This window comes from Prinia subflava, chromosome 1 (assembly GCF_021018805.1).
Source record: "Prinia subflava isolate CZ2003 ecotype Zambia chromosome 1, Cam_Psub_1.2, whole genome shotgun sequence".
NCBI classification, from domain to species: Eukaryota; Metazoa; Chordata; class Aves; order Passeriformes; family Cisticolidae; genus Prinia; species Prinia subflava.
This window is the reverse complement of record NC_086247.1, coordinates 41,310,349-41,336,001: the sequence shown is the minus strand read 5'-3', so window position 1 is coordinate 41,336,001 and position 25,653 is coordinate 41,310,349. Positions and strand designations below refer to the sequence as shown.

The window sequence follows — 25,653 nt, the reverse complement described above, 5'->3', positions numbered from 1 at the left end:
AAGATCTCCAACATTCTCAGTATCAAATATAACAAAGAAAGTAAAGTATTTTTCATAAGGATGATATTTAAATGGGTATATTACTAAACACAGAAATAGAGAATGAAGGGAGGAAAGGGAGGGAAGGAAGGAAGCAAGGAAGGAAGGAAGGAAATCATAAAATAGGGTAATTTTGCACCATATCTATGTATAGTTTGCCTATATTGTTTATTGGCATCTGTGGGAGGCCTTGGTCATTAAAAACAGACTGACATTTTCATTTTTGATTGTAGTTGTGTGGACACAAACATAATGAAAAGGGTGACTGGCATCTTAAGGGAAATAGGGGTAGGTTGAACATGGTTTCCGGGTCTAAAATTAGGCTGAATTTGCAAAGATGTTAATTCTGCCCTGCTATGATCAATAGTAACAGCATTTCTTAGGGTTTTCAGACATTTAAAAATTTCAGAACAAAAATTATTTATTTACTTTATGTCCTATTCCTACTAAAATAGCTGAGAGAGGAGTGTTCTTTGCTAGTTTACCAGAGCTTTCCTAGCATAGCATTTTTTTTTCAGTCTTCTACTCTTTCTCAAAAATATCTTGTATTGCCCACATGGACATAATCTGTAGAAACACTGACTGTAGAATAGTTTTGATTGGAATGTCCCTTCCCTTTTAAATATTTTCATTATAATATTTCAATTAATATCTGAATTAATATCTATGTCATATTCAGATAGTACATTTTTTTCTGTTGTCTTTTCGGCTGTTCCAGAAACCTCTATTTTCATTTTATGTGCCCAAATCTGTCAAGTAATACGTAGCTTAATTTAATACTAAATTGTTAAATGCTGTATTGTAAAAGCCATGACAGTTCTGTTTGCAGATGTTGACAGTGGGCCAAATTTAAAGCTGTAACAGAAGACTGGCTTCAGGCCAAGTTCTCTGCCACAGCTTAGAGAAAACCAAAGGGAAGATTTCCTGATACTTCTTTGGAGCTTCATTGCAGATGGCTAAACTTATCCTACGTGATTAACTTCAACAGCGTCCTATCAAGTAGAACAGAAACTAGTAAAAATATATATTTAGGACATAAACAAGCAAGAATCAGTACAGCTTAATTAGCCCAGCACCTACTTTATACAATTAGTGTTATTGGAGCAGCGTTTGCCAACAAGTTTCTCAGTCATTAAAATGCTGGATGCTAGAATATTTGGCTCAAGCTTCTCTAATGCTGGCAATTCTTGTGGCAACCAGTGGTCACACAAAGTTGTTGGTATATTGTCTAGGTTATACGCACCCCTGGAAAGATCACAGCTTCAATAAGCTGTTGTAAAATAAATAGAGCTCTCTCATCCCCATAGTAAACTCTGGGTTTTGATGTTATCATTTCCAGTGATTGTTCCACTGAAAAGGACCTCTGAGTCCATGAGTCATAAAATGGTGCAAACCTTTCCATTTCATGTACCAGAAATTTTGCAGAGTCTGGGATTGGTTATTGATGAATGTCAAGGATTCTCTAAAGAATTGTCTTCTAGCATCATCTGCAAGGCCTCCATGGCAAATAAAGTCCTGATGACTTAAAAAAACCCCAGACAAACAAAGCCAAACTTAGTATTTTTTTCTCTAAGTGATCATGTTTGGTTTGGTTTTTTTTTAACTTGTTCAGATTTTAAACCTATCCTTTACATCAAAAGGAATTTGGGAATAGTAGACATTCTCATTTTGGTTTTGCTTCAGTTATCTTCCTCGTAAAACTGTGTTGGTACGTACTGAAAAAAAAAAAAGTGGAACAAGATACAATGGTCTGGCCTCTCTGCAGTTGTATCTCAAACTTTCGTGTAGCTTTAACTACTTGATGAAGCAAAAGTTTGCTTCCTAGAGATTTTTTATATCTCTCAGCTGTAGTTTTCCCCACCTGCATTTCACAGACCTGATGCAGAAGTTTTATAAGAGTTTTGATGCGTCGTGTTTATTTGGCCATCTAATGGACTGAGCTGCAGGATGCTTAAGGCATCTGAAGGAGATCGACCCTGAGATAGTCATGCATGCAAAAGATAATTTAGTACATAAGCCTCTTTTATGAAAACTTGCATGCTTAAGCGGTTAGGAAGGAATTTGGTGCCTGAAAAAATTTTTCCATGCATTCAAAAATATAAGTATCTAGGTCATATTTGTAATGACTTGGTGTTCTATGTTTCATATTCTGTTTTTCAGTAAGAAACAAATGCAGTACTTCCTTTTGTTTCATCTTTTTAAACGAAGAACCTTAAAATCCTTATCTAGGAATAGAGTTTGTACCCTTCATCAGTGGAACTATTCATCCAGAAAGGTACTAGTGAATGAAGAAATCTCTCTTATACTGGAGAGTTTGCCTTAGGAAAGACAGTAGAAATAAGCCAAATGGAAGCAGCAATATTACAGTCAAAGAAAAACATCTGAGCAAATTCAGGTAGCTTCTATGTGTATGTGTAAAGCTACAACATTCACAAATTAGATCTGCATGTTTTAATATTATTATGCAATGTATTGTCAGGAAAATGTTTGCACTGCCTTTACTGGTATAGTTTTTGATTATTTAAACTAGAGATTCCAAAATCCAATTTTCTTCTCACTGTTCATTAGTTTGATTTTAAAATTTGTTTTAATAAATGAAAGGCTCTGTAGTTGGTTTCACAATTAGACTGAGATTATTTAATGGTGTTGTACAGTGGAATGAGAGTACAGGACCTAAGCTTCTCACATCCAGTAAGAAAATCTTAATGAGTCCAATACTACATGTGAATGTTTGAATTTTCAGTATGGCAGCAGAATGCTTGTTTATTTGAGAAGCATTTTAATGAGATTTTAAAAGCACTATTATTACACTGTAATTTATTTAAAAAAACTAAAATCCACAGTTTGGACAGATATAAAATGCAGAGTTCCTTCAGTTTAATCACTTCTGTTTCTATAAAATTAAGTTACCATTATTTTGAATACTTAATGGTCTTGATTATTTCAACTACATTTCAAACATAGCCCAGACAGTATTTAAGTCCCAAATGATTTATGTCATTGAGTTTATGAGAGAAAAATATCTAATGAACTGCTTTGCTCTTTACTCAGGACTGCCAGTCACTCTGTGCAATTACTCCCTGGTGTTACAATGGTCTTGCCTCTCTGCAGTTGTATATCAGTCTTTCACATAACTTTAATTATGTTATAAAACAAAAAGGAAAAAAAAAAGGGTTTTTTAGCTTTCAGCTTTAGTTTTCTCATCTACAGACTTGCTGCAAAAGTTATGCAGAAGTGTTTTGATGCATAAAGGTTATGTGGCCATCTAGCAGAGCGAGTCTCAAGATGCTTGAGGCACCCAGAGGGGAGGTAGCCTGAGATAGTCATGCATGAGAAAGCACAAGTTCATTTTTTGAAAACTTGTGGCCAGGAGGGCCAGTGGAATCCTGGGGTGCATTGGGAAGAGTGTGGCCAGCAGGTTAAGGGAGATAATCCTCTCCCTCTAATCAGTTCTGTTGTGTCCAGTTCTGGGCTCGTCAGTAAAAAAAAGATAAGGAGAGGGTCCAGTGGATGGTCACAATGATGATGCAGGGACAGGAGAATCTTTCTTATGAGGAGAGACAGTGTGAACTGGGCCTGTTCAGTCTGGAAAACTTTGAGAGGGGATTTCATTAATGCATATAAAGGCAGGTGCCAAGAGGATGGTGCCAGATCCTTTTTGGTTGCACCCAGCAACAGAATGAGGAACAATGGCTATAAACTGAAAACACAAGAAATTTTAACTCAGCATGAGGAAGAAATTCTTTACATTGAGGGTAACAGAGTACTGGTACAGGATGCCCAAGCAGGTCATGGAGTCTCAGTCTCTGGAGACGTTCAAAGCCCACCTGGACAAGTTCATGTGTAACCTGCTGTGGGTGACCCTGCCTTGGCAAGGGGATTGGACTGGATGATCTCCAGAGGTACCTTCTAACCATAAAAGTGCTGTGAGATTGTGATTCTGTGATTATTACCTGATAAATGGTCTGAGATGTCTGTCTCAGAAGTGTGAACACATCTGCACATGTTGGAATTTCGCTGTGAATGAGTGCCAAAAAATGCTCAATGTTTTTGGAAGTAGATGTAGGTAAAGGTAGATTATGAAAAGCTTTTCTGTATGAGTGTTTTAGCAGGACACAAAGATCCTTGAAAGTTCATTTTGTGTGCTACAAGGAAAACTTGGTGAAGAAAATATGAACATGTGGTCAAAAATCTAAGAACACATGTAAAATCACTGTTCCAAATACTGCAGTTTTATTGTGCATTGAAGAAGTCCTAAATGCACTGTACTTGGAAGAAAATGCAGCTTTACATTTGCTTTATACAAGGTGAGCTGTTAATGCTGGATGCTGTTTTGGCAATCTCTGTTTCCTTGGACTGTTTACCTTTAATAGTTCAGAGGTTAAATCTGTGTTTACCTGGTGTAATTGTTATGTCTGGAGAGCAATCCTACAAGTAAATAGGGCTTTTGATAGATCCTCTGTAATCTGCTCAGTTCTCTACCATACTTGCACTGGTACCAGGCCAAATATCACTAAAAAAGCAAACACTTTAAGTTGTGCTTTAATAGCTAAGTTGCTTGGTTGCTGTTAATTGATGTTACAAGGAAACCATAATTGTTAAATACTAGGAAAAAAGAAAGGTTTTATACTAAAATATTACTGTAATAAAATTATTTCTGTAATATTCATGCTGTACAACAGTGGACATTGCTCCCATGTAAAGAGGCAATCAAGGACTTTCTTGAATAGATTGCCTTTCCTCTGGATATTTATCTCTGAACTCTCTCCAGATTCATGAGGCTATTTACCATTGCTATCCTCTGCCAATCATAGTCTTCTATGTCTGATTAAATACCTTAAAAGTGGTATTCACCATTTCTTCTTGTATATGCAACATTCTCCTGGTCTTTCTCTAAATCCCTAAGGATTTTCTTCAGTTCTTATGTTTTTCATTTCTCATGACCATAGTTAAGCTCATCCCACTCTCTGGGCCAGGGATCCCACTCTTTGGGCCAGGACACTTTATGTTCAGGTGGCTCCCCAGCAGCTATCTTTGATGCCACTTTCTCTGGAAAAACTCAGGGCACAATGTAATATTAGAATGGAGATCTGATCTGGAAAGAAATACGGAGCTCAAAGTCAGAGCCTAACAAAATAAAAAGTCAATAAAGCAGCCACACATGAAGCTGTGCATGCTGTGGCAAGTGCAAGCCAAGGTAATGTATTTGAAAGCTGAGGCATTTGGAAGAAGTAGTAGGAGCTTTAGTGGCTTGTGTGACTTCTCAAGAGCTTGTAACTGATAGCAGAATGTGCCCAGCATGTGGAAGCTGGAGTACTAGTTCAGGAGAATTCATCTCAGAAAGAATAAACGACTTTACAGGAGATGATAAGTGCTTGTAAGCAACTTGACAGGTTTTTTAGTTCTGCTTCTGAACTAGGTTCATAAAACAATGTGGTCCCACTAACATGTATTAGTGCCAAAAAATCAGTAACATCAGCAATGAGGTAAAGGCAGGACTTACAGGTACAATCCCATTCGTGTTGATGGTTTGTATAAACCAAATAGATTTGTCCGTCCGTGCCCTGTGAGCTGGTTCGCCATCCTTCCCTGCTGGGCAACAGATCCTCCGGGATCTGAGACAGCCATCAGGAGCTCACAGCTCCTGCCACAGGGGTTGGCGGGAGCTGGGCAGGGCCAGAAGCGACGTTGGCCAAGTCCTCCAGACATATAAAGGAAGCCCTTAAGGCATGTCAGCACCCAGGGCTACAAACAGGACATGGCTGTGGCATGGCAGTCTAAAAGCAAGGGCACAGGAAAGGTGATGAAGCTCTGCCAGCTTGACCAGGAAGCAATGGTACCCACCTGGATGAAAGCCATGACCTCTTTTAAGCTCTGCTCCTACCGTAACTGATAGAGCTGCCCAGGCTGAACTCCGGGTGGGAATCTGCTGCTGCCCCAGTGGGCTGTGGGCTGTGCCCTGCTCTGCCAGACACCAGGACCAGCCAGCAGTGGTGAGCACCCCTGGTGCCAATGCCATTCTGACCTTTATCAGAAATAGTGTAGCCAGAGGGACCAGGACAGTGATTATTCTCCTGTACTTGGTGCTGGTGAGGCCACACCTTGAATCCTGTGTCCAGTTTTGGGCTTCTCAGTTCAGGAAGAACACTGAGGTGCTGGAGCATGTCCAGAGAAGGATGACAAGGCTGGTGAGGGTCTGGAGCAAAATGATGAGGAGTGGCTGAGGGAGTTGGGGGTGTTTAGTCTGGAGAAAAGGAGGCTCAGGGGAGACTTAACTGCTCTCTACAACTACCTGAAAGGAGGCTGTAGTGCAGTGGTGGTCAGTCTCTTCTCTCAGGTAACAAGTGAGAGAGGACAAAGAAATTGTTCTCAACTTGTTCCAGTGGAATAAGATCAGATATTAGGAAAAATTTCTTCACTGAAGTGGTTATCAAGCATCACAACAGGCTGCCCCAAGGGAAGCAGTGACTCAGTCCAGGGTGAGTCACAGTCTCTGGAGTAATTTAAAAGGCGTGTGGATGTGGCACTTAGGGACATGGTTTAGTAGTGGACTTAGCACTGGTAGGATGTGGTAGGATATAATGAATTTAAAGGTTTTCTAACTTAAATGATACTATGATTATGTGAAACTAAGGTTCTTGTGTGAGTTTGGGCTATGATTTCCATCATAGATATTTCCCTGAAAAATACATCCATTTTATGATGTCTGTGGAGGTAGGGCAGTTCATCTGGGTGATGTTTTGGTCTGGGGGAAAAATATTAGAATGGGGCTAGTGACCCTAATTGGCTTTAGAAAGAACCAGAACCTGCAAAGAACATGTTCTTGAGGACTTGTAAATTTCTAAAAAACCCAGAGAAAAAGCAGGTTTAATTTTGGTGCCTGGTTTTGTCCTTCCTTCCAAAATGCAGTCAGAAGAGATGGAAATGGAAATAAAGATGGGTTAAATAGCATTGATCTGTCTGTGACTGGCCTTTCTGTATGATATAGGTCTGATTTATTGTGTCAATCAAAGTTTCTTAATAAAGAGTCAATTCAATCTGCATTCACCCCTTTAACCCAAATCCAGCTCTCGTAGATCAGGACCCTCTGCATTGCATTCAGATAGACAATCTAAACCATACATACATCAGGACAGTGTGGTCTAAACCCTTAATCCTTTTCCCCTTGATGCCTAGGATGTAACTCCTCACCATCTGATTTTGAAATCCTTGTTTACTTCTTTGTAACTCCTTTGACCAGGTCCTCTGCAACGTCTTTCTATTTCTGTGCCTGAAGGAGAGGCAAAGATTTTGTGAACACTTAGTCCTTAAAACATTATTTTCTTGTCCTTTTCTTTGATATCTATAGTGTTTTAAATATAGAGACATTAGGATCTGAAGAGTGTAGAGTCATGTGCAAATAGCCCTGTATAATGACTGAGTGTATATATCTTTTCCTGTGACTGTAGCCCTTCTGTGATGGGTCAGTATACATGATAGCAGTGGAGATTTTATGTGTCAGAAAGATATCCAAGTGCAGAATGTGGCAAATCATCCTTCATTCCTCATCATCTTGCACTTCAGCTGCACAGCAGCTGACAGCTGTGGTGTTCTTACTGCAGCCTAGCCTCACAAATCCCCCCAAACTATATAGGCCTTGTCTCTATAGAAGTTATTTAGACAGAGAAGATATTTCTCTTTTATAACTTTTGTTTGTTTATGCTTTACTCCATACCTGCCTTTCATGTTAGTAGCCTGGGAATGACCTTTTCTTTTATTTGCATCTGCTGTTCCCTTGACCTTTTTCCCAGCCCAGGGATTGTTTTTCAACGTAGGCAAAAGTGCTCTTTTGGTTGCTGATATGTGATCATAGACTAGTAGTGGTAGTTTTTCTTAGCAGTACTTAAATAAAGCAAACCTATTGGAAGCAGTGGAATCTTTGCATGGGATGGCAGTGAAGTCTTCATATTATGTTGATTTACCCTCCATCTTGTATCTACGAATTTGCTGATTGGATTTCATAAAACTTTTATGAACATATTTCACTACAGAAAAATCCCAAACCCTAATTGCAATACATTTCTTTTGAAGTGAGGTTTATACGTTATGGAAATTATATGTAGTTTCTTAGCCTGCCTTCTGATTACTGAAGACACATAAATTTCTCAGTTCATCTTTTGTTCTTTCTTCAAATTCCAGTGAAATCACGGATGTTGGTTTGCTTGCTTTCTTGCCTTTCCATCTTTAATGTTGTAGGAAGCAGAACATCACTGCAGTTTGCGCAACAGCACATTTTTGTTGGGTAGCTAAGGACATAGTCAGGACAAGGGTGGTAAGTAACATCCAGAGGATAGAATTCCTAGGTATACAAATATCCTTTACCTTTTTAGCTGAGAAATAGAAATACAGCTGGAACTGAGTTGGAATGAGGGGGGAACCAAACCAACCCAGAAAACCTGGTTGTTTTCAACCTTTCTAATTTTCTTTTTTTTTTTTTTTTCCTTATTCTGTCATGGTAAATTGCATATCTTTATGTTCTATCTCAAATTGTATATTGTTTAATCTCCCGTCTTCTCTCTAGAAGGAGAAATGCATGCAGTGGAGTAGGAGTTTTCTGCTTGAAGATTTTTCTTTGTAATGCATAAATATTATGTTTCTTTCTGTCGGCAAAAGACTATACCCCATTGTCTTTAATTCCCTGATATTCTGGGGCATGTTGATGCTCTCAAAATTTTCTTTGGCATTGTATGCAAAAACTGTGGTTCTCCAAAGAGAATTACCTTTTCTTAAAAATTGAAGTACTTGATTTCAGTCCTTATCTGAGGCTTTAGGAAACATTTTTTCTCAATCTCATTGTGGAGGTACCAACATAAAGATGACAGCAAAGAACTTGAGTCCATTACTGTACACTGTAGAATTTACATGTAATAAGGTAACCTGGTCAAGCTTATATTTAATTACTTTTTAGCTTTACATATTTATTAGAGAGTTTCCTAGGTACTCAAATATTTCCCATATCTCTAGGAAATCCTTAACTATAAGCATGGGAGGATAACGAGGTGTATAACAGATAAGAGTTTTATAAATGGGAAAAATCTCTTAGTTGAGAGGAAGTCACAAATCACTTTATAAGTAATATGTAAAAACTGGGCTTTAGCAAAAAGCTCAATAGTACAATTGAACTAAGGCTTTAGTACCATTTGTCACTCTGATCTTTCAGTTCAAGGAAATTTTCCTATGGGATGGCTTATTCTTTGTGGGTGGAAGGGAGAAGGAGAATTAATTTTTTTTTTCAAGTTTTGGATGCTCAGATTTTCTTCAAAGCACTTGGACCAGTTTGGTGTGCTGTAGTAGATGTATTGAGTAGGTAGGAGAGTGTTGCTTTCCTATTACTAGCCAAGACTGTGCTGTGGCAGCACTTCTGCAAGCAGCCTTTAGTTTTTGAAAAGGATGAAAAAAATAGTTGCATACAGGGGAGATCACAAATAGGAGGTCTTTTAAGCAGTTTGCCAGGAACCTGTCTGTCCTTGTCATGAAGTACAACCTTAGCTGATGGTCAACTTCACTGAAGCCTGCAGAGAGAAATGGAACAAGAGGATGGCCATTTGCCCTTTATTGACTAAAAGGAGAATGTCCCTGAAGAATCTGAAATTCACTTTTAGCTACCTCTGACCTAATTACCATCTTTATCACATAAATTTTTTTGCCAGCCCCAGGTATGTTCATGTCTCCAAATGAATCTTCATCAGCTATGAGTACACGCTGAACTTTTCCACCTCACAGCCTTTCTAAAAACTTTTGAAATCTTACATTCTGAGTGAATGTAAAAATATATCTTGCCATTAATGTTTAAGATTTCAAACTGTGCCTGCCACAAGCACTTCTGTTTGACATCTGAAGACTATAATTTGAAAGTCTCAATGAAACTTTTCCTATTTACAGAAGCTCTAAAACAAAAAGCACTTTTCCATTTAAAGCTTCAAGAAAACAACAGAGAATTTGTAACCTAAATTGCTAGTTTCCAAAGGTTCCATTTAATACTAATAATGTCATTCTGAAGCCTGAACAACTCAGCTAAAGAGAAGCTATTTACAGCATACTGCTGTGATTGTGGTGACAAAATCCCACTGAGAGATGTGTTTGCACATTTTCTAAGTCACAGCTCTGTTCTGTTTCCACAACACATATTTTCTTCCTCCTCAATTCTTTCTAATAAAAAAGAATGATGATTTAGTGTAAAAATAATCAATTACATAGTAGAAAATAGTGGTCTGCAGTAAGGTTAAAGAGTGGGTCTGGCTGTGTACATCATCTCTGTACCACAAATTGGACTCTTTATTGAAGGTTATTATGTGATCTGGAAAGGTAAGAGAGGATTTATATTTGCTGGAGATTTATCAGAGTCTGTGTTTAAATTGGTTTACCTTATAAAGATATAAAAACTTTGTTGGATTACAGAGCTTCAAAGTGTTTTTCTATTATCTTCATCTTTCCCAGAGTTTCTTGACACTGTTCAGTTAATGTATCTACCAAGAACTTTTCTCCCTGCCTCAAGTACTATGTCTTTCTTCCGTTTGAAACATGAGCCAAAAATACTCAATGGTGTGTTGTAATACAATCTTTTTCTGCAGTTCTTGTGCATGTCATCCTGTGGGAAAGATACCCACTGCCTTCCACAAGCTGCAAGAAAGCCTGCTAAATCAGCAGACTTAATGGTAACATTCTTCAAAAAGACAAAGGTGGTTTTGGTAGTCCGTGATTTCTTGATTGCTTGAGGTGCTTTACACTGCTGTGTTTGAGAAATGTACAGTTGGGTCAGCAATCTGACATCTTCACTATGTTTGGAAAGAGTAAAAAGTATCCTCCTTAGAAATTTTGAAATTTGAATTAAATAAAAAGGAACTTTATGTGGGTTTTTTTGGGTTTTTTGGGGTTTTTTTGGATCAAGGAATATAATTTTGCATCTGTCTTGAAAAAGGCCAAAATAGTAAAATAAATGCTCTCCAGTAATGGAGAGAAAAGGTTTTACCTTGAGATAAGACAAAAACTGTGAGGAGTACCAGTTCCCAGATAAATGTGTGCATAGACATATGATACATCTCTAAGATGGAACCTACTTACTTTGTACAGTTGTTATTCAAGTGGCTTAAAAAAAACCCAACAAAACAACCTTTACCACTCCATTATGAAAGGCGTAATATTGCTGAGAAGTTCTTGTGCATAGATTTAATTGATCCCTCTTCCTTATTTTAAGGAACAGGTATAAGCTAATAAGAAAAAAAAATCTCAAATTAAAAATTTGTCAAGTATTTAAAAGGTTTGATTGTATTTATTTTTATTCATCATAATATATTCATCTTTATTTTATTTTCAGCGTGATCATTCTTTGACACTGAGTAAACTGTAAATATTTAAAAAAATAGAAAAGGAAAATGCTTATTTTCCATTTAAAGAAACTGGATTTTATCACACTGATAAAATAGTAAGTATGTGTCTTGTGTTACATAACCAAAAAAAATGTGTATTCTATTTCATCTGTTGAAACCTGTTGGGGAGATTTTTTTTTCCTTATCTCTTGTAACTCCAGGGGGGAGGATGCCTTCTGATAATAGGTCAACTAAGGTGGGGCAGTGTTTCTTATCTCTTTTATCACCTTCATCCACCCTCTGGGGAATATCTTCTGTTAATGGGCCATTAAGGCTCACCAGTGATGTGACACATTACATTGTGAGATGCTCCACCCAGTGGGAAGGAGCCAACCATTCCCTACCCAGATAAAAATGGGGACACAGGGACGCCAGGCATCCTCTTTTCCATGGGATTCTGAGAGGAAATCTGGACTCATCTCACCACCACTGAACCCCACCTTGCAAGATCATCTCTACTCCAACAGAACCACATCTGTCACTCCAGGAGGACTTATTTGGACTGCTTCCAACACCCTGCCTGACAGGGTGTCAAGTCATATTCCTGGCTCTGTTTGTTTGTTTGCTTGTTTGTTTTTTTTTTCATTACTGCATTTTGCATTTTTTGTATTCCTAGTAAAGAACTGTTACTCCTATTCCCATATTTTTGCCTGAAAGCTCCTAATTGCAAAATTATAATTTGGATGGAGGGGATTTTACATTCTCCAATCCAAGGGAAACTCCAGTTTTCCCTGAAAGATATCTGTCTTTCCAGACCAAGACAGTATAATAAGCAGAAGTGAGCATAACATTCCAGAAGAAATGATTGCCTGTTTTGTTTTATATACTGCTGTATATGTTTATGTTGCTATTTAATTGCTTGGATGGGAAGATAATAAGTCCTTGTGCATACACAGTGTTTCTGTTGTAATCATTTGTAATTTACATTAGAATAAACTAGTAGAGAGGCACTTAGAAAGCCCTGAAAATTTGCACATCCTTCACTTTAAAAGTTTTAAATCAAGCAGAATATTTTCAGTTAATTAACAGCCTTAGTAACAAGAGTAGTCAATACCTTCAAAATGATTCTAGCATTAATGTCTTGTTGAATCCCGTGTGATCATCTGGCTTTTATTTTCTGACTAGTTCATCCTTTGTAAACTAAATTATGTTTTAAGGAAAATAATTTATGAAAGCTAAAGAACAGATATCATCCCTTACTAACAATAATTCATACATATTAACTGTATTATCTAAACTGCTGTCCTGTCCTTGTTTCTGTTGTGTAATAGCAAATGTACCTTAGAGAACAGAGGCTGTCCAGGACTGCCTGGATCAAAGGTAATCTTGTGTAGATTTTAGCTCTGTAATGAATGAAATATATATCACATGTAAATGAAAAATCCTAAGGATAAGATGATAACAGTTCCGTAAGCAACTGTTAGGACAGTGTGCAGAAGTTTTCACATTCATTTTCATTAATTTTCCCTATCTTGTGCCCTGAAGTATTTTGTATTCTTCAAAATGGATTGTGAAAAGACTAGCAACTGGTTTGTGGTTTATCTAAATTAAACCAAAGGTGATTGTGTAAAAAAAATATACTACCAACTATTCTCTGGGATCTGAAAGAGACAAACATTTTTTTGTTTACTTATTTCATAGTTTTTAGCAAAGCTGCTAATCCTAAAAAAGATTTCATCCTTTACACCAAATACAGCTTTCCTGAGACGAAATACTCTAAGTTTTATTAAGACTATACTGGGGTGGAGTTTTTAGCTTGGACATTTTCTTAATATACATATCTGTGTGCTCATCTGGCTTTGCAATGAGAATGTGAATGTATTAAAAAGTTTTTTAAACTGACTTGAAGATAGGGCTGTGCCCAGCTTGTTAAACACTTGTTGGCTGTTTTTTTGGGGTGACTTTGTAGATTGGTGTAAGCCATGTTTTGGACAGGTGAGCAGGGGTGGTGTACGTTTGTACATGTGTGTGTGTACCAGTAAACACAGATACAGCTATTATTTGTGTGTGTGTGATTGTATGTAAAACTTAGGGTAGACATAAAACTAGGGTAGACATACAGCTTGATTCATTGTTTTGTCAATTATCATCACAAGTGGAAGGCTGCTGAAAGATGGAAGTAAAGCATCTCTCTAGAAAAATGCTGTACTTAAAGGTCAATGGTGCTATGTGGAAAATGAGAATCAGTTTTTACTCAGTGGTGTGCCTGTCAAATGAAAGTGTAAAATGGAGACTCTTGCACCATCTATAGGTATAAACTTAAAATTCAAATCATACCTGTTGGAAAATGAAATATATTTACATTTAGTCTGGACATTGAACAGTTCTTAAAAGAAGGATGAGAGATGTCAGTACTTGTAATGTTTATTATTACCTAATTGGGTTAATATATTGTGAATAATTTAAACATCTCATTTTCCTGCTACATTCTGTGCTTTCCTTGGATCCTGATTATTTTCTTATTTTTGTGTAGGAGAAAAAGTGTACTAAAGGGTCATCTAACTTTAGTTATGCTTATTAGTTGAAGACTTTAATGAAAATCTGCTAATAAAATACCTGAAGATGAAGCTGAAACAATGCTGATACCTTTGTTCTGATTGGCTGGCTAGATATATGTATTAGCCTTCTAGATATTCATATGGACTATGCATGAGTCAAGTGTAGGACTGAATTTTTTTGGTAGCATGTGTCTATCAGCAAGGTGACAGCAGAGCTTTCTGTGATTGCTAATAGAAGTAGAGAGTACCCTTCCAGAGTAGTTTATCTACATTGCAAAATTGTAATTATTGTAATTATATAACACGAGACTAGGGATTTTTTCTGCTATAGGGGAGGAAAAAGGTTATGCTGATGAAATATTTAAAAAAATAATTATAAAGCATTTTAATTGTTATGTAATTCTGGATTGCATCTGTGCTTAATAATCTGATATTTGAATTATCAGCAGGGCATAATGACTGGCAAGGTTTATTTGAGGATCTTTCCAGACTTTCCATTCAGAGTGGTTTGGCATCTTCAGTCGACTTCATAAGTAGAAATGAAGAAATAAGAGGCCACTGTGAAAACCATTTCATTTTTGATGAATCTCATTTATTCAAAATAGTCACTGGACCAACACTGAAAAGTAGACATAGCTTCCACCTCACAGCTGCCTATGTGATGTAGGCTCCCTGTAGAGGTGGGTACTTAAGAAATGGAGAGGACCAGCCAGGTGGAATGGTTAGACCTACCCTATTTGCAGAATAATTGCATTCTTTGTAGGGTGCTTTGGATTCTTTCCATGTGATTAAACCCACAGCTGGGTATTTTAGGAATTGTATCTGTATTTGCTGGGCAAATAAGATTTTTTTTTTTTTTCATGGAACTTGTGTTTGCATCACTTCTGTTACAGATACTCTCAATATACAACTCCACTAGTGCTATACTCTAACTATATGGACTTTGTCATTCTGAAATTTTGTAGCAGACAGGCAATGGTCTGCCACATTCAGTATCTAAAGGCTAAGGTCTTGTCTCTGTGTGTCATAGGTTTGGGTATGAGCTCCTACTGTACTTTTTAAGAATTTTTTTCCCTCTGTCAATATACCATAAAAATGCATCAGCTAACAATCCTGTTTAAAATCTAAGAGCAAGATTTTGAATTTCACAGTCAGTTCAGTTGGTATCTGAGACTCCTTTTCAAATTGCCTTTTAATGTGTACTGTATGACCTGTACTTTGCCCCTCCAGTCCCTGCATAGCAGCTCCTCCCTAGAGACCCATACAGCCAAATATTCTTTGGATGGAAGAATGGTTTCAGGGTGAAAGGGGAAAGAGGTGAGGAAAGGACCATCTACCCTTCCTGAGGAACTGAAAGCTGGTCAGGATGCATGTCTGGAATCACCCATCATCTCAAGCCTCACTCACTGGCTGTGAAATGTCATGCAGAAGAGCTCATTGCCAGCCTATGGTGTTACAAACAAGGGGTACAAGAGATCAACTGATCAGAATCCAGATTTGGTACAATATTAAGTTCGTGATCACCACTGATACTAAAGAGGTTGGTAGGTACATCATATATCTTTAGTATCAAACATTTTAAAATACATATCTACAACCAGTTGGCCTATAGTAATGTTCCATTATGTGGAATTTTTACTGGCCAAGGGCAAAAGTGTTTCTTGGTCTGGTTAACTTAAGCAAACATTTATCTTACTTGAGTAAAAACAAGAAAAAAGCAAAATAATTGACACTAAAGAATTATTCTGCTTAAATTTAAATTCTTATTGTTTTCAATTTTGATGCTCCTTTGCCAGAGTACTGTGACAATGATTTCCTAGAAGATATTTGTAAGTAGTTTAGTCTATCCTTGTAGTTTGAGGCAGGAGTATTTTTAATTATTTATTACTTTGGACATATATATTTGAAATATATCAAAGGAATGTAATTTCTAAGGTGTGTATTTACTTGAGTCAAGTTAATTTTCTAACATTAGGTCCCCTCTATACCTCCTCTCATACTGCAGGGTAATTGAATCCTGTCTCCACTTTATTATGTTTCTGGACTTCTGAACATCTGAGCCAGTGTTCATTACATATCAGACATTTCTGTGGCTTCATTCTGTTCTTAATTGTTTTCATGTTAGCAGAGGTCTCATCTAGAAGTAAGAATATATTCTCTATTATCAGGAGCTAAGATCTTTAACTTTCTTCACCATGCTAATGACCTTCTTCTGTAGTGCTTGCCACCTATATTAGCCTTTTTCACTGTGAAATGTGAAGATCTTGTGTGGTGTTTCAAAGCACCTCAGGTAATTCTCTTTAAAGTATGAGTGTTAATGTCTGTGAGACAGAATATAGTAGGATTTCATCAGAATAGTGTTTTTGCTATAGTTCTACTTTGTAATGTATTTAATTCATAACCAGTTCCAGATTTTTTCTACCAGTATTTACTACTTTTGCAATTTACAATAATTTATTAAGTTTTAAAGATTATTATACCTACAGTATTTGCATGGGATACATATCCACACATTATACCCATGCATTTCTTGGAAATTCATATGTAGTGATGTTTACTATTAAGTAATTTCATTATTTACATATATTCCTGTTACTTATTTGCAAAGGGGTTACTTATCTTCTATGAAATTGCTACTGACTTCTAGGGGGAGAGAATAATTTTCAAAGCAAGGATAACATTCGCTCATCTTATAACTTACTTATGCACTCATAGATTCCCCACACACATCCTCAGAGATGTACAGATTCCCCTCAGTGTCTCACATATATTGTTTTCAAACTGAAAATGGTTCTAAACATTGTTACCTCAGATCCTCAGAGAGACACGTCTTGAAATTACTTGTACATCATTAGTGTGTTTTTCTTTCCTGTCCTCTGCTTTTCCAAATGCAAGTAAATAGATGTAATTTGATCTATCTTGTTTTGTCTATTCAGCCATTTTATTTACCATGTTTTATTTACCCACTATGTCCCACAATGTTTATTTATATATAATGTATATTATGTATGTCATAGAAAGTTAGAAATACTGAAGCCAGGATTTTTTTCCAAGAATTTACATGGAAACTACACTGAAAAATTAATTTGCACATTTCTGTTTTCCCTTAGAACCACATGCCACATGATAATGGCTATTTTGGGCATGTTTCTTAAATCTATTGGGCTGTAGTTTAGCACTTCTAGTTTCCTAAAGTTATTTTATTTTTGTCAAACAGCCTCATATGTCCAAGTAGGTCATGATGGTTGATTTTACAGCTCTTCATTTCAGAAAACTTATTCAAGGTTTTTATTTTATTTAATTTTTTTAGTCCTTTTCTTAGTATGTTACATTATTTAGACTTTCTTGTACTGCATTTTTTTAAATTTTGTTCATGATATTCTGCTGTTGTTTATATTTAATACATATAAATATATTCCAATTTTAAATTAATTTTTCATAATCTTTATTATGGTAATTATTTAATTATGTAATAATTATTTACTAATTTTGATTCTGCAATAATAGTATATTGTTATCTTTTTTCTTTATTATCATGCTATTATAGGTCTCCATTATTTGTGTTCCTTTCACATTCTGTATCAAAATTACTTTTCTTCAATATAGTAGTAAAGCATTTTTTTCATGCTTTGTTCTTTTTCATTTTCTTAAATTACCTGTGCCCCACAGTAGTCAAATTTCATTTAATCTCTCTTGTTACCATGCAACTGTCATGATGCTTTAAAAGTACCTTTATAGTCATATACTGATGGGTTTTATTTTGAAAGTTATTATTCTTCTCATGAATGTCCATTGTCCTTAAACTGATTACATCAGAAGATATTTTCCTAGCCTAGATGGGTTTTTTATCTCTATCAACTTTTTTACTGACACCTAATGTGTTTTTCTTTTTTGATTTTTAATGTCCGCAGTAACTTTAAGCTTTTCCTACAAGCTCTCTTTAGCAAAGGCAAAACTAAGACTACTAGGTCTTAGCTGCAATCCATTTTATCTGTTCAAAAACTTCTTTCTGTCCATATAAATCAAGTTCAAGGGCACCTCGCTTAGCCTGAAATCTCCCAAATTTGTAATAAACATTTTTTTTTTCTGCCACTGAAATATGTTATAGTTTGGAAATGACAATAGATTTCTAAAATAAAGTCTACTTTTGTGAGCACAAGAAAAAGAGTTTTGCACAGTACAAGGTGGATTCTTCAGCTGTGTCATAAAAATCTCTCTGTGTAGGTAGTATTACCTGAACTATGGAGTCTGCACAGGTTTTCTGAGAAATTCTGTCTGACTGTGTCTTGCAAGCAGCCCTACTTTCTGTACCCAAAACGGTAGTGGATATAAACTCGGGTGTGTTTGCTCATCCTGGTTAAAACAGGGATACCTGAACATAAAACTTGAGCAAACACTTAGGCACTGAAAGAATTGCCTAGACAGAAGGTTTGGGATCTTCTGCCTGCTTCTACTGGTAGAGTTTGGAGTAAGCTGAAGTATTTTGGATCTCTTGTTATAAAATTAGATCTAGATATTTTCATTTAAAATAGAATATAAGTTTGTTTTGAAGAGGAAACTGAATCCCGTTCTGAACGGCAGAGTTTGCTGGCAGAGTTTGGAGTAAGCTGAAGATGTATTTCGGATGTCTTGTTATAAAATTAGATTTAGATATTTTCATTTAAAATACAATATAAGTTTGTTTTGAAGAGGAAACTGAATCCCGTTCTGAACCCAGTAGCTTATCTTTTTATTTTTCCTAAGTTGTGGAATAGAAATAGATAATTAGACAACATAAGTGTACTACATGGACAGGAGCATGTCCATACATATTTTGTAGAGAGCCAGTTTAACATTGTAAAACTGACTGGCATGAGCCTTCTTAAGGCAGGGAACTCTACAGCATCTGCTCATGATGTTCTCCTGCAAAGCCCTCCTGCCTGTAGCTGGGCCGTGTTTGCATTCAATTATAGATTCTCTGCTATCCTGTACTGGCTGCTGTCACAACCCCACAAACAGACAAAGCCTAAAATACAATTTCCTTTCCAGGGGTACTTAGGGACATGGATTATGAGTAGACTTGGTCTGTGTTAATGATGACCTTTAAAGTCTTTTCCAACCCAAATGATTTTATGATTCTGACTTTAACTGATGCTCATCAAGGACTAATGATGTTCATCTTAAAATGTTTCTATAAAACACACATGCTTTTCATCTCACTGTTACTGAGATTAAATGTCTGGAAAGAACCTGATATAGTGAATCAATACAAAAACCCATTTGTACCACTATCGAAAGCTATGGTCCATACATCTACACTAAAGCTGTGGCTGGAAATACTGAGAGCTTTGAAGAGAGAGAAAGCAGAGCGAAAAGCACTTGTTGGACCAGGTAAACAATTAAGGACTATTTGTTCCACTATGGGATAATGTTTATCTGCAATTTACTTGGACCTACTTGGTTCTTTAGAGATTAATGGAGCTTCACTGTCAGCACATCAGTTCCTCTTTTACACTACTTCTCTCCCCATCTCCTCTTCAGAAAAAAAATAGATGGGCTGCTCATTTTATCCAGTTTATACCACAGGAAGACAATAAACAGCTTCTTTTTCACATCCCCTAGAAATGCTGCTATCCAGTCTTCTTCCTTTTTGTATACTTTTGAGTGCCTACCTACAAGATTCTTAAGCAAATTTCTATAGCCTCCTTCTCTTTAACTGCTGCAATAAAAAAGGAAAAGATTTGGCTTCTAAGTCTGAATTGATTTCTGTACATGTAATAATTAATACTAATAGTACTACTAACAGTAATTATTGTTAACTGTTATTAAATTATTCAGCTACATATCTAAAATATCTGTACTATTCAGCCTGACAGAGGGACGGAGTGTTCCTCTTTATTTTCCTATACATGATGTTTTCTTTTTCTCTTTTTAAATGTATGTAAGTTCCTGCTTATAAAGGATAAGCCAAAGCTTCCCATTGCATGGAGGCAACAGGAAAAAAAAGCAGATAACTCTGAAAATGTACTGAAAATCGTCTAGTCTACTTTAAGCTGGACTGACTATTTCAGAATTAAGCCCTGTTGACTGTATGCAAAGTGAAGGCTGGTAATGTTTAGGTATATTGGGTTGTGTCCTCAAGGTGATCACGGTCAGACAGGTAGTGGGATTCAGAGCTATCAGTATTAAGAGCCCTGTCATTTTTCTTGAGAGTCAATATCAGAATTCCTTTGCACCAAGCAAGAGTGATTTGAATGGGGGAACCATACTGAATGAAGCAGATTTATATTAAAATGCTTGCAATTCAATTTGCTTTCAGACTAATGTTTTCCCTGAGTATATTTTCAGCTCTAAGGGCAATAAAATCATAAGCTTAAGTATGACAGCTTGAAAATTACATAGAAGATATGAAGATTCCTTGTAGAGGAGTCTGTGTTTTCAACTAACAAATCACCTGTTTGCCTCTAGGTTGCTATCTAGATCTAGAAACTCAGAATTTACTGTTTCTTTTACCTGCACCATTTTGTTCTTTCCTACCTTATTGGTATGAATTTGCCTCATGTCCTGGCAGTGTGCTTACCATTTTTTTTCTGCCTTGCCTGCAAAAATCCTGTTCACCCTTCAACTTCTGAACATGGAATCTCAGATCTAGGCAGCTGCTCAAAAGGGTCATCCTGAAACAGTGCCAGATTCCTTTTCTTCTTTGTTTCCTTTTCTCAAACCTGCTTTTGATTGTCTGAGCTGTACTTGAGAAAGGGAGATAGCAAGGAGAGTTGGTTGAGTTCAAAGAAGGAAGTTTGTGCATGAGTGGTAATGTAGTAAAATAAATTGGCAGTCATCACAGTGGGAGACACTTAGCAGACACTGCTTTCAAGGTCTTAGAGTGCTGCTTGACAACAAAATAATGAGTCATTAATGATAAGCAAAATATAGCTTTAAATGTCACTGATGTTTTTTGTACTGTAAGGGTATTCGTATATCTGAATACCCTAATCTTGTTGCAGAAGGTCTGAGTGTACTGGTTATTGGTATAGAGTATATGTAGGGCACATATATCCTTTTTTTTTGAAAGATATAATGGACACTGTTGATCAGAGTCCTAGTTACAGTACAAGTCCAGTGAAGCCTGTATATCTAAATCACTTTGTCTGTGTATTTTGTAAGGTCTCAGTTAGGAACATATACCTTTATTTCCTTCCCTCTCAAGAAAATTTCTGTGCAGTTTGTTTTCTTTTGGGAAGACCTCATTGTGTGCTTCAACATCCTCAGGAGGGGAAGTGGAGGCCAAATCTCTCCTCTCAGAAACAGCCTGAATTTGCTTCAGGGAACTTGTAGGTTGACTTTCAGGAAACGGTTTTCACCCGGGGCATGTCTGGGCACTGAAACAGGCTCCCCAGAGAAGTGGTCACAGCACCAAGCCTGTCTGAGTTGAAATGTATTAGGACAATACTCTCAGGCACCCTCAGATATGATTCATGGGGCTGTCCTGTGAAGGGCCAGGACTTGATGATTCTCATGGATCCCTTCCAACTTGGCTTATTATATGATTCTATTTGTGTATGAGTTACTGCATGTGTTGGACAGAGACATAGTAGTGATTTATTGTATACACTGTGTTGAAAATAATTCTAACTTTTCCATTTCCCTGAGTTTGTGAAACATGCCCACTTCACAGTACTTTTCTACTTCATATTTCTTCCTTGTTTTACATCTGTCTCTGCCCACAGGCTCAGACATCTTACTTCCAACTCTATTGATTTAGCTGCAATTAGAACTAAAGAAGCTACCCCAAACTTTTTACTCCTATGGAGTGGAGAAAAACAGCTTTCTGCTTCAGCAAATGCTTATACATATTTATTGACTGTCTTCTTTGTGGATGTTATGATGAGCTTGTTTATCAGGGAAAATGACTTGAAGTAGACTCAGATCTCAATATCTGAGATTCCAATTAGGAATTTAATAAATGCTGAAACCTTTTAAATCTTTCACTTATTCATAATGTGGCATGACAATAAACAGCTGGTGACAGTGGAAAAATTCAACAGGAATCTAGTGTCTAGATTAATTTCTTTTTTTTTATTAGATTGCAGAGCCTGAATCTGTGACCATGACATGTCTGACTTCAGAGAACTCATTATTTCTTCTATTGTGCTCTAGCAGTTTCCATCCTTCTCACTCAGAGGTGGTGCAGCTGCTTTTGAAGAATTTCCACGCTGAAGAATTTTTTGAAGAATTTCCGTGCTTCCATTTCCAAGGAAGGGATAAACATTCTTTTATATTTTCATGCCCCAGTAGGACAGCGAGGTCTTCTTAAGCAGAAGAATAAAAGCACAACAGCATTAGAGAGACACATTTACCAATGTTTCGTTTTACCTTCCTATAGAAAGATAAAATGAGTGTTTTCATGCTTTAACTATTAAATTTATTCTGGCTAAAATTCTTGGGAGGTTTCTCAGCCCCCTTGCAACATCTGAGGAGCTTCTCAGAGTTTTGCAGATCTGTCACAGCTCCTGAGGCCTGTTGTGTAGTACTAGTTGCAGGAGTGCTGAGTGTTAGGAAGTTGCAGTGATTCCTGCATTCCCTAGGCCTGCACTGCCCAGTCGCAGTGTTCAAGGCACCATGATGGACATTTCAAGGAGGCACAGACTTGCAGGACAAACAGATATCAGAGTGTATGCACAAGTGCTGCTGACCTTGAGGCTTCCAGATCATCCACTTGCTGGATGTGTTAAATACACCACAGAGACACTGAATTTACCATACAAGAAAAAAATTGCAGAAAGTGCTGAATTTATGTAATCCAGCTGTTGCTCAGTGTATTTGCATATGATTCTGCATGAGGAAAGATGGCAATTTTTGACATTTGAATCAACTAAAACTTCTTAGATAACTATATAACATCCCCAGTAATTGTTTCCTCTGTAAAATATTTTTTGTCCATTTTGTAAGCTATTTTGCTGTAGGAAACAAACAAGAAGTAGGAACTTTTTTTTTTTTTTTCTTTAATTATTTTCCCCAACAGGTGTGAACTTAGGGCAAACTAGGTTGTTATCAAGATTATAAGTATTTTTAAACTCTTTAGCTGGGTGTTTACTGTATTGCTTTCTTATGTGAGTAGGAGAATAAGTAGAAGTTATTTTGATCTGAAGTGTGAAAAAGCCCATGAAATTTTGGTCCTGGTTACAAAACATTTACATTTTTGTCAATGACAGAATAAGTGTACTTTGGACATGGCCTGTGAGGACTGTGACTAATTCATAAATGTACAGATGGAGCCACACATCATGCTGCATTGCTCTTTAAACTTCTGCACCACAGGTCCTGTCTTTTCAGTCTTTTTAAATGTCAATCGAAAGTTTTTCATTCTTATCTTGAGAGTTGTTAGATTATAATATCAGATCCCAGAGAATTCTAGACTTCTGCAGCTTTGAAGCACTTCATCCATCATACTGGCCAAAGATATTATAATGCTTGGCTTGAGGCATATAAAAAACCCTCTTAGGATGCTGATGATGCATCAGTGGGTTTCTACACACCAGTTTTCTCAATTAAAACATTGTCTTCAAAGTACAAGATTTAATGTATTTTGGATCATTTGGCCAATGATCATAGATTTTTTTCTCACTGGACTTTTGCTAGTCATTTAGGGAAAAAAAGTTTATTTTTTAATGGAGCAAATGTGTTGTTTGTCATGATCTTTTTCTATAGATGCAATTTCCTAAGAAAAGATCATGAGTGGAAATAATCCAGGCATGCTGGTCTTGACGGTTAAATGTTTTCAGGGGAGATCATAATTAGGGATACCAGTTTCATAATTTTATGGTTTGATTTATTTTCCCTTTGAGCATTTCAGTCTGTTGCAGGCTATGGGGACGTTCTGTCAAAATCAGTAAATTAGAGCTATTTATGATGGTAAATATGAATTGAGATTTTTGTATGTCTTAACAAAAAATGTGTCATACTCATCACTAATGAAACAGTGTTGATAAAACAAATAATTTGTACATTTGGAATGTCACATGAAGCAGGCTTTTTTTCTGACATATTACACGTTTTCCCTCCAGCACTTTTTTTTTACCCGTACATGATTGCCAGCTCCTCAGCAAAACTTCTGCAGCTCCAGTAATGGAATTTTTTCTGAATCGCAGTAAGAATTATCTCTGCTGGAGCTCAGCCCTGATAAATTCTGTCAGCACAATGTCTATGCCCCGTGAAAGTCCTGTTTCAAGGGTGAATTGTAGTCTTTTGGATAACATTTACATCTTGCAGCCAGCAAACTACTTGTACTTGAGTACCCTTGTGCATCTGAATCATGGCACTGGTGGAAGCCTGCCAATTTTATGAAGAGTAAGGTTTTTCTAAATGTACATTTTATAATACCACTTAAGTGAAAGATAAGAGGCAGAGGTTTAATAAAATAGTTTATCATTGAAAGAATAATTTAAAAAATCCTACAGAGAGCAGCACATTACAAATGTATTTAAGTCTTGCTTTTTGTAGCTGTCTCCCCTTATTTATGTGAATGAAACAACAGAAATGTGGCCATCACCATTTAGAAATTACACATAACAGTCATTCATTGCTGCTCTGCACTTTCCCATTATTTTTCACAGTGGACACAAAATGGACACAGATGGAACAAAAAATCAATCAGTCCCTGCCAAGAAAAAATACAAAGCACATACTGAAGGTCTGATGTTCAATACAAGCAATTTTATATTTTCTTTAAAGAGATGGTCAGTGGCAACTTTCAATATTTTCCGTAACACCAGTAGTAATAAATAACCTAAACAAATGAGTCCAAATGACCACAATAGAAATTAAAGCTTGAATTTGACCTTTTCATACATATCTGTGTTTTCTTATAGTAAATGAAACAGTTTTGAAGCTGGTGTCTGGGCTGCACCCAGTTTCAGTAGCTTTAATGGCTGAAGCACTAATATTTTTAATTGCTTTTCAAAATGTTCTGTACCTTCCTAGTTCATTTTTTCTTTTGCGTTTCCATATAAAAGCAACACTTTGGAGCACAACTGAATTGTTTTTCTTGTGCAGTTCTGGTTTAAATGTTAAATCTGCATGCACAACCTGTAAACAGACTGCATTAATATTTGATGTATAATTAATGTATCCATATTATTTTCATGAATATAATGGTGGATTTCTTTTTCGTGTCTGCAGATAAAAAGCATATAAGGTGAAGTTTAATTTACATGAAAATTAGCTTTTAAAAATGGTGATTTAGAAAAACATGTCAGAATGAACTTTGAGAGATCGTCCTGTACAATTCTTCCTTATGAGGAGTTGAGCATGAGATCAACTGTATTTGACCCAATCTTAGAATACATTTACTTACTGGGTTCTTAGAAGAGATGTTCCTAGCTTCCTTAGTTGATTTCTGTGAACTGCTTGATGGTTTCTACTCCTCGAAAATTCTTTCTTAAGTGTAACTCAAGTCATCCTTAGTATGAATTAATTCCGCGTGTTTGTGTGCATATATGTATTTATGTGTGTGTATTTAAAAGTGCCTGCCTGCATGTTCTGGCTTTCCTTTATTTATACTGGGTTATGTGGTCTTAAATGCTCACAATCTATAGGTCATATTTTGTGTTTGATTATTCTTATTGCCATCCTCTGAACTGTTTCCTTCTGCTCTGTGTTTGTTTCCTTGATGTATTGTACCCAAAACTATAAACAGTAGTCCACAGGAGGCTTTTGTAGTTCTTGAACAGACT

The 25,653-nt window shown here is 36.5% G+C and overlaps 1 protein-coding gene across 5 annotated transcripts in view; it reads left to right on the top strand.

Moving 5' to 3' along the window:
• The window catches only part of SNTG1 (syntrophin gamma 1), a 321,667-nt gene that overhangs the window by 115,448 nt on the left and 180,566 nt on the right, over positions 1-25,653 (top strand). The gene's annotated exons all lie outside the window — the stretch shown is intronic.